At 31.8% G+C, this 10,748-nt stretch overlaps 1 long non-coding RNA gene across 2 annotated transcripts; it reads left to right on the top strand.

The window, feature by feature from the left end:
* The first annotated feature begins 7,667 nt into the window (after nt 1–7,667).
* Nucleotides 7,668–8,500, top strand: LOC131179123 (uncharacterized). 2 transcript variants are annotated; one of them, XR_009148108.1, is made up of 2 exons: nt 7,668–7,727; nt 8,302–8,500. It is a non-coding gene; the product is annotated as an uncharacterized LOC131179123 (long non-coding RNA). The 2 variants fall into 2 exon arrangements; XR_009148107.1 differs by lacking the exon at nt 7,668–7,727 and adding an exon at nt 7,987–8,071.
* The last annotated feature ends 2,248 nt before the right edge of the window (nt 8,501–10,748 follow it).

A 10,748-nucleotide genomic window follows, 5' to 3' on the forward strand; every position in this document is an offset into this window, starting at 1 on the left:
CAGGAGGATATTTTATTCTGGATTAACCTGCTTTTATACTTCGCAGGTTGTTTATCAATATTATGTAATTTTAATTACTCCTAGAATTTCCGCATGTGTTAGCAGTATTTATTTGAATTCGGTCTGTAATATTTTTATCATGTTGAACCTGTAAACTTAAATATATTATGCATGTTGATGGATTGGATGAGGGAGCTGAGCTCCCATTTATTTTATGTTGATGAGTATGTGGAGGGTGAGCTGAGCTCCCCAATTGAGTATTTATTGTGTTTACAGGTCGGGTGAGTCAAAAACTCCCCGTTGGAAAGTCCATTTTATGGCCGGACTCTGTCCGTTTGTTTTCTTGAAATTGGGCCCAAATGGGCCTTAGAGTTGGGTTAATGAATAGTTAAGGCTTACTACGGGCCTCGGGGGCTTTAGGCTGGCCCAGGTCCTAGTGCCGGTCCGGCCCATAGGTTGGGTCGTGACATGAATTTTAAATTATTAGTTGTGTTTCACTGAGTTTACCGCTCCGCGATAGCTTTGTATGTTGTCGCAGCTGAAAGAGAGGATAGAGCAACTGAGTAAGACTACTTGAAGCTGTGACTTGAAGACGTGTTGTGACTATATTCAAGTATATCATAGGTGTACCCTTGTAAATTAAATTTTGATGTAATCATGCAGCTATTTGTATGTATTTACATTTGAGTAGTTGTATAGAAAAAAATTATAATAAAATTTTGGGATTGTAATTATTGTATTAGTATTTTGAGACTTTGTTTATATATAAATTTTTGTAATATTAATTTTATTACTTCAATGAATACAGATATTTAAATTTCTTTCTGAATCCTATAAATGACGAATAATTTTCTTTGTGATGAAAATCGTTGAGAATGAAATGAAATGTTTTGAGTTGATTGAGTTTTTCTTGGGTATTATATATTTTTGTAAATTGTTTTTCAATAAGTTTGAATAAATGTTTTACCTAGTTTTAGTCATAACCATGCGGATTTTTTTGCAAATTGTTAAAAATACATATTTATTTCTAAATAAATTTTATAATATGTACTTGAGTTGAAAACACTTAATTTAAATTATTATCAACACATCAAACTTTAAAATGAAATTATTTTATCAAAATCTTTTGTAGTATATTTAATAGATTATCGATAGGTACAGTACAGTAATTTATTTATTAGGTATACTACGGGATCATGTCACATCTTACGGAGAGATAAGGTGTGACATGGAATATGTATGATGAGAATAATAATTCTATTAAAATTATCATAGTTTTAACAGTGAACCATTCTCGTTATTAATTCATGTGTGTGTTCTATCTTTGACAAAAAAAAAATATTTGACAAAAAATAATATATTAGTTCCATCTTATATTGTTTTCATGAACTAAATGAGAAACTAACATAGAATTAAATTATATAATCAAATTCTCAAATAGATACTATAAAGGGATGTGCCTAATAACTTAGATTTGGAAGTGTGTATTAAACTATAGAGCATGAGAATATGAAGATAGGGGTGAAAGAGAGGTCACCACCCACCCCCATGACACCAAGAAAAATATCCTTGGGAGATAGACAGAAAAGAGAGTTGGTGAGGTAAGCAAAGGTGTGTCTTTGAAGCGTTTCAAAAAGCATAGTTCCAAAAGTGCTTTTCCAGAGAAAGCTTTTGGATTTTGGCAAAAAATTTCTACATTATGAGGGGACCCAAAATGTGCCTCACATCTCACATGAGCCCCACACTCCCATCAAAATTCCTCACTCCATCTCTCCTTTTTTCATAACCTTACAATCTTTATCTAATAATTTTTTAATAATATTTTCAATTATCACCAAATTATTATTATTATTAAGAAAAAGGCTATTTTCACTACCTATTCCTATTTAATGGATTAATTAATTTACCATTATTGATAGCTCTATTAGATTCAATTCATTAATTTTTTAAATTAAAATAAATAATATTTTAAATATTAAATTATTTAAACTCAAATTAAATTGAATTTAAAATCAAATATGAAATTTTTAAAAATTAAATCAAATAATTCGATTTAAATTTATTTTAATATATAGCGATTTTGATCCCATTCAAGTTTGTCTAAGACCTAAAATCTTATATTCTAATATAAAGGCATTAGCTTCTTGCTAAAGGACTCTCAATTCATGCATTCCATTTATAAATAAAGTGGAAATAGTGTATAATTTAGATTATTAACTCATCACAATTAATTTAATTAATAAAAATAAAATTTAAAATTAATATAATTAATAAAAATGTGAATTTTTCTTTTTTTTTTTTTCAATTACAAATAAGTTTCACTGGAGAGTTCTTTAAGATTATTTATTTTAAATACATTAATATGTTAATGTGGGAAATGAGCTTTTAAAATCATTCAAAGAGGAAACTTAATATATATTAAAAACTAATTAGAAAATATCTTTTAAGTGTAAATATATAAAAAGAAATAATTTTTAAAAAAATTAAAAAGGGCATTGATAAAAATATTTTAGTATCCATAGAAAGTGAATGTGGGTTCAATTGGTCCAATCCACCAAGGGTCCAACAAAATCCAAAACCTGAAAGCTAAAGCCCAGGACATTTATTTTTCTTGGTATAGTCAATAAACAAAATAGCCCAATACCCTCTAGAATAATTTTATTTAAAAATAATTATTATTTAAAAAAAATTATTTTCTTGTTTTAAAATCCTTATAATTAAAATATATTAAACTTAATTTTAACACTCCATTTATTTTAAGTAAAAATATTTTCTATGTTTTTTTGATATTTGGGGACATTTAGAAAAATTAATCAATGAAAAATATTTTTTTAGTGAAAGAAAAACTAAGTTATTCTAATATAAAATTATTAGCTTGTTGGTAAAGGACTCTCAATTCATGCATTTCATTTATAAAATAAAGTGGAAATAATGTATAATTTAGATTATTAACTCATCATAATTAATTTAATTAATAAAGATAAATTTAATTAAATCGAATTAGTAAAAATGTGATTTTTTTTAATCGATTACAATTAATTTCGCAAGAGAGTTCTTTAATATTATTTATTTTAAACACATTATGCTAACTGGGAAATGAGCCTTTCAAAACATTCAAAGAGGAAACTTAGACTCTGTTTATTTTGTAAAAAATAATTTTTATATTTTAATAAAATTATTAAATTCTAAAAAAATAAAAATAATTTAATTTTTCCTTTGATTAGAAAAATATTTTCTGTTTTTTTAGTACTCTAAATGTTAAAAAAATATTAAAAAAATATATATTTTTTTAAAACAAATGGAAACTTAATATATATTAAAAACTCATTTGAAAAATATCTTTTAAGTGTAAATATAAAAAGAAATAATTATTAAAAAAAATTAAAAAGAGCACTGATAAAAATATTTTAGTATCTATAGAAATTGAATGTGGGTTCAATGGGTCCAATCCACCAAGGGTCCAACAAAGTCTAAAACCTGAAAGCTAAAGCCCAGGACATTTATTTTTCTTGGCATAGTCAATAAACAAAATAGCCCAATAGCCTATAAAATAATTTTATTTAAAAATAATTATTATTTTAAGAAAATTATTTTCTTGTTTTAAAATTCTTGTAAATAAAATATATTAAACTTAATTTTAAATTAATTATTAATAAAAATATTAAAATAATATTTTTTTTTTTTCAATGATAGCTGCAATAATAATGAAAAATAAATCCTTAAGCGACACATATTCTTAGGTTTGATGGCACTAGCTAAATTTTGTCTAAGAAAAGATTATTATGCAATTATGATACCAACAAGTCACTTCCCATTTAATTTTCCTACTCCAATTGCTCAAAAGCAAGATTACCCTTTATGAAATAAAGTAAAGCAAATCATAATTACTTAAATTAGTTAACTAAAAGAAATTGTTTGTTTAATATTGTTAGTGAAATCTAATTGATTCCCACTAACAATTTTCCAAAATGAACCTTTCACATACTAGAAGACAAGTATTAACAATGTCATCTATATATGGAATCTCAGTGACACTACTGCAAAGAAAAGGTAAACAAAAAAAAATTATACTTCATTTTTCTTGTTGAGTTGCTTCAATAGTCATCTTTTCTTCAAGAGAACGGTTCCATCAATGCTGCTCAAAGAAGATCAAAATTGAACTTGGTAAGTATGTTCCCAACTTGGCATGTACATTAATTAAATTATTTTAATTAGATACTATTGCATACTTGTATGGTTTTACTGGTTTATGATTTATTAAAACAAATTGTGAAAAAAACCTGCAGTTCGAGGGATCAAAGTTGTGGCAAAATTCAAATTCAAGGTGAGTTCTCATGGATTGATGGAAATATTATTTGCCTGGCCCATCAGGAATTTGCAGTTTATTTGATTATGTAGGTGAAATATACGGTTATGTAGTTGAGACAGAAAGACCCAAAAGCCCATTACAGCTCCTACGTCATCGTTTGCTCAATGGCTTGTAACCACGTTATGGCAAATATGGGAGCTAATGGACTCGGGACTGCCATTCCAGAAGTCTTAGACCAATCAATTAAAGCTAAACATGGGAAGAGAAGTTGAGGGATTTTTTTCCCAAAAGAAAGGAAGTTGGCTTGCGAAGCAAATGGACAAAAAGTCCAATTTTTTTTTTTTTAAATTATAGCGTGATATTTAATTTCATTTTTTAAATAAAATTAGTTTATTATTTAGTAATTTGTTTCATTAAATAAGTGCGCTGAGGTTGATTTGATGTAATAGCTGAATGCATCTTCACTCCTTCGGTTCTCTATTAAAGAAAACCACAAAATAATCACGTGATATCACGTGACCGGAAGACGTTCTCGTTGTCCCGTCAACTTTTATCAGCTAAAGAAGAATAAGAAGCAACAGTGCCACTGGAGTGGCCTCAAAGATTGAAGGCGACGACCTTGACCTGTTTTAACAAGGTCCTTTGGATAGAGATCCAGTGTTCGTGAAGCCATCAAGATTCAATCTCCAGTCTTATCACATTCCCAGGTCTGAGCTCTCTCTCTCTCTCCGTATTCTCCCAGTTCTCGTGCTTCGTGGACCACCTTTGCTTATGCAGAGGTCCTCTCGCAATTAGGTACCTCTATCTGCTACTCTCTTCAGCCTTGATAGCACAAGCACACGTATATTTCCTCTGGTTCTGCTTGCAAGTTGGTGAGTTGAACATTTTCTTTTTTGGGGTTTATGCTTTATTCTCTGGTTTGTGTTGAGAACTTGAGATTTGGCTTCAAGTTGGGATATGCTCTGTTTTGGTTGTTGAATTGCCTGTAAGGAAAGAGAAGGAAGATGAGACTTGAATAATTAAAAATGAAGAAATTGGACTTGATAAGTAAAAAGAGAATTTCGACAATCAACCTTCGTTATATCAATCTGTGAAGGCCTGTGCTTTTTGGAGTTCAAAATTTCATCTCCTTGTTAGCTTGCTTTTCCATTTAACTAGCTAAGTACACGGTTCTTCAATTCTAATATTTAAATTTCCATGTTTCCATTCATTGCGACTCCTAGGTTGTGACCAAAAACACGGATTTTTACCGAACAGGTGTGCTGTATAAATAAAAATACATATTTATGATGACATTTAATTAAATTACGAGAAAATGATAATTGAAAGTCAAATTGTAAAAAAATGCTAATCAAAATAGCGTCGGGACAATATATATATATATATATATATATATATATATAAACACTCCAAAATGCTAATATTGATAGCGTTGTGATGTAATAATGTCCAGCTCCAAAATGCTACACTAATATTAATAGCGTACAGCAATAAAATAGCAAGAGGTACAGAATTTTGGCACCCAAACACTAATTATAGTAGCGTTTTTGCAGCTTTTGACCAAAACGCCAATAAGAATGGCATCCTCCCTTGGACCAAAATGCTTACTTAAATTTATTTAATATTATTAATATAAATAAATGTATAAAATATGTTTTTGTTTCTAGATAAAAAATAATAATATATGTTTCAATATGTTTTGTTGTTAATAGATAAAAAATAATAATTTATATAATATTTGAACTATGTTATTGGAATTTTTTTATTTTATTTTTGAAAACATGTTAATATTTTATTTTTAAAAATATATTAATTTTATAAATTAAAAATATTAAAGTATAAAATTTTAATCGTATTTGATAACGAAAATACATAATGTAATTTGAAAAAAAATATGTTAGTTTTATAAATTAAAAAAAATTAAAGTATGAAATTTAATCTGTATTTTTTGCTTTAACATTCACATAATATAATGTACAAAAAATAAGAAGTTAAATAAATTATTTTCTTTAAAATATTAAAATTTAAGTCATATGAAACGGAAAAAAAATGATAATTAAAATCTATTATGCCGAATTAAATTAATTTGCATGTGATATTAATTCTATTTAAATAAAAAAAATTAACTAACTTAATGTAACAACCAAGAAAAAAAAAAAAATTAAAACGCAACAGCCTCTCACCCTCTCCCCCGCATCACCTTCTCCCCCTCACCTTCTCCCTCTCACTTCCGACCAGCACCAGCGACGGCGAGGCACCGGTGGCACTCCCCCACCTCAGGACGGTGTCGGGCAGTGACAGCCACGGCAGCAGGCGGCAGGGAGGAAGAGAAAGAGAGAGAAGAAAGGGAAGGAAAGAAAGAAGAGAGAGAGAGAGAAGCGGGCCATTTTTCGGCCGATTCCGGCCACCAACGCCGGCGATCCAAGGTGCCACCAACCCTCCACGAACCCAGCTCCATTTTCCGACCGGCCATGCCCGGAATGGTGGAGTTTTCGGCGAGTTTCGAAGAGAGAGAGAGAGGAGAGAGAAAGTGACGGCAGTGGCTTTTCGGCCACTTTTCCGGGGATCCGACCGTCGGATCAGAAATCCGAGGCCACCAATGGACTCAAGACGATGAGATCTTCGAGATAGGACTAGTCGCTCGTCGGACCTTTGTTTGAAAAAGCGATAATCGGACGGTCGGATCGCTTGGTGAGATTTTGAACTTTTCGATTTCTAAAATTTAAAAATAATTTTATGATAAATATTAACAAAATATGGACTTAATTTAGGTGCAATCGGATCGAGGATAGCTCACCGTCGGATCGCATTTTCGGCGATTAATTTGGACGGCGATCTCAAAACGTGGTCAATATTACAGTCAATCCTAGCATTTTCAGACGTTCTGGACGCGTTCCAAGAGTCAGAATTGGCATAGGTAAACCCGAACTCAAAGTTGCTCATTTTCGGCTAATATCGATTTAGAATAAAATTCATAAAATATTCGTGGATTATCGAAAAATTATAATTCCTTTTGCAATAGTCATATAATATTATTAGGGACCGCGGGGCAAAATTTTAGAATTTTTAGAGCTTGTTTGAGTGGATTTTTGAAAAATGTCAATTATAGGGACTAAAACGTAATTTTTAATATTTTGAGTATTGTCTGATTTGGAGGGCCCAGGAGGGGCCATGTGATATTGATGAGATGTGATTGTAGAAATTGAGAATTTAGAAGTGTTATTTGAGTTTTTTTGCAGGTTGGGTAGGTCCCAGGTATAGGGAAAACACTGCCAGATTTTCGGCATGAATTAGGCTGTCTATTGCCTCTTTAGAGTTTTATCTTAACTTAATACTAATAAATTTATAATTTAATTATTAGGTGATCGAGGTCAGTTATTTTCCTGCATCCAGCAGCCACAATAGTCATCGGTGTACTGTGAGTAAAATATTAATTTTAATTGTAATTTCACTATTATTATATGTTCAAGCATGTCCATGCATCACTTATATGTATGTATCTATGTAGTTAAACTCTAGGCACGTTTTATGTTGCATTCATAACTGTTAAAGTGCCATGGATGTTGTTGTGGTAATTTGGAGCAGTGTGTGTGCGTTGGCGTGCGTGTGATGTGGTGTGGACTATGGATAGGACGGGTATACACGGCTTGAGATCTTCGCTGGGACCCAGTCCTTCGGGGTAGTCACGGCTTGAGTTCTTCGCTGGGACCCCGATTTGGTTTATTAAGCGAAAGTCCGGCTTGAGTTCTTCGCTGGCACCAGGTTGGATTTAAGAGAGCTGTATAGGGGATCAACTCCCATATATTATGATTGATATTACTGGGTGTGTGAGTGCTCCAAATTACCTTTTTGCTGTTATGATGTGAATTTATTGCTGATGCTGCATTTCACTCTACAGGATGCATTAGCTTTAGATAGTTATAGAGATTATAGTTAAAATTGATATTTTACTCTCTGAGTCGAACGCTCACTCCTGTTCAATATTTTTTCAGGCCACAGGAGGAGTTATTTTACAGAGCAACCTGTTTTCTTCCTCGCAGGTTTAACGTCGATTATTTAATTGTTTTACTATCTTTTCTAAATTTAAAATCTAGAACTCCGCATGTGTTAGTAATAGTATGGACCTTGTTAGAAATTGTGTTAAATTTAAAATTTTGAGATTAATAAATGAAGATTTGTATGGTATTTAAACCGTTTATAAATGAGGTAATAGGGTTGAGCTGGGCTCCCCTGACTTTAGTTTCTGAAAATTTCTGGGCTAAGTTGGCCCGAAATGAAAATATAACAGTTTGATTTAAATTATTTTATATGCATATTGAGCCTAAATTGTGGACCCGGTTATGGATTTGAGGAATAGTTAGGTCCGGCCCATAGGTTGGGTCGTGACAAGGTTGGTATCAGAGCTTAGGCTCTAGATTCATGGGAAAGAATATACTTGGGAGTGTAAAAGGAGTCTTGTTAGGATGTTACATGCGGAGTATAGGATTCTGTTTCGTCTTTTTCTGTAATTCTTTGTTTCTAGATTCTGCGTTATACCTCGGGAAATATAAAAGTGCCTCAATTAGTGTCTTGATTTTCGTCGAGTACACAGAAGTGTGAAATAGAGTTAGTAGACATGTGAGGTCTATCATGAGGATACGTACTCCAAGAAATGTTATATTTTTGTCAGTATGGGTTTAAATGGTGTGCCCATTTCGTGTAAGGCACGAGTACATAAAAGTGAGTCTTAAAAGTACAGTTGCCCTAGATAAGGATGAGGATACCATCTTTGGCGGTCATCGATGAATGACCCAGTCAGAATAAATTTGTGATAATAGAAGATTCAGGAGAGATAAGAAATTAGGAGACCTAGTCTGTCAGGACGTATCGTAGTAACTATACAATATTCTCGATGTCTGCTCTGTAAGCTGCAGATTACAGTACCGACATGAGATTATTGTGTAGAGCTGCGTGCATCCCCGTGGTGCTCCATAATGAGGGTGTTTGAGATGGCTTCTGTTTTGGTACAGTTATGCCAGAACAGAGTTCTATATTTGCAGAGGAGTTGGGAACTCCTGGTTAAGAGTCATGAGTTAGAATATTGAAAGGTCACAGTTAGGTGATAACTAGAGTCAGTGACTCAGTTACCCCAGCATGAGCTAGAGTTACATCAAGAGTTGCCATCAGACCAGAGGTTTCAGACTAGTTGCAAGGTAAAGGTGACACCTATAGAGTGAGACCATCTAGTCTTCGATATGGAATTTTGGATGGTTTTGCAGAACGATAGACGTTTTGCTTAGAACTTAGTGAGAATAGAATACCTTATGTGTATTAGCAAGTGTAAAGTACAACTCTACTACCTAGAGAAGGTCGAAACTATGAATTGATGATTCACAGAGCTATAATATGATAGGAGAGTCATTAATTTGACATGGTTTGGCAAGGTGGTAAATGTAGTACCTTTGTTGCAGCAAGTTAGGGTATAGTCCTATCTTTTCAGAAGGGATAGAAAGTTATTATTAGTAATGGGGACCAACAAAATAGTGTCCCAGATGGGATTGTAGAGTGTGGTAGAGAGTAGTTGGCTCGGGTATCCTGGAGAGGGTACAAGTTCCATTATAGGAATCATATATAATCAAGATCATGATGGATGTAAATTCTTTAAATTGGATGACAGGTTTGGGTGCCCGAAATCTTAAGTATTGGCGAATTGAGTAAACATAGAAAATAATAATAATAATAATAATAATAATAATAATAATAATAATAATAATAATAATAATAATAATAATAATAATAATAATGATAATAATAACAATAAATAAATAAAATTACTGCAGAATCAGTTCTCGAGGTAGTAAAGATATTATGTAAGCTAAAGGATAAGAATAGAGATCATACAATAAAAGTATGATTGTAATTTTCTGAGTTCCTTTCTAACTTCATATTATTCAAAACACTATTATAATCTAATTATAATAGTGTTAAGAGAAATAACTTAGCGAAGATAAATTATAGAAGGCCAATGGATAGAGGAAGTGCAGAATGAAGGTTTGGACAATTGATTGTAGATACAATATAATCTAAATGCCAGTGGAAGTATTAGCTAGAGTGGTCAAAGGACCAAATCTGAATAGCACAGACATATGATAACGCGATAGAGACTCTAAAAGATATAGTTAGCAAGTACAGCTGTCATGTTAGGAAGAAGAATGGAACCAGGGATAGAATAGTCAAGTTCTATTTTGGGTAAGACAAAGGAAATAAAAGGAAGGATAACCTGAAGAGCGCATAATAAAAGGAATAAAGTTGAGATATAGGGTAGGCTAAGTGTTATTCTTGGTAAGGTGAATGATAAGGATGGAAAACCCAAAATGGGACCATATTAGTGAGAATAGTGATAGAGGTGTTGAATCTAGTAATGTGATACTCATAACATGATGTAGTTGAGGTAGTGTCA

Source organism: Hevea brasiliensis, chromosome 4 (genome assembly GCF_030052815.1).
Source record: "Hevea brasiliensis isolate MT/VB/25A 57/8 chromosome 4, ASM3005281v1, whole genome shotgun sequence".
NCBI classification, from domain to species: domain Eukaryota; kingdom Viridiplantae; phylum Streptophyta; class Magnoliopsida; order Malpighiales; family Euphorbiaceae; genus Hevea; species Hevea brasiliensis.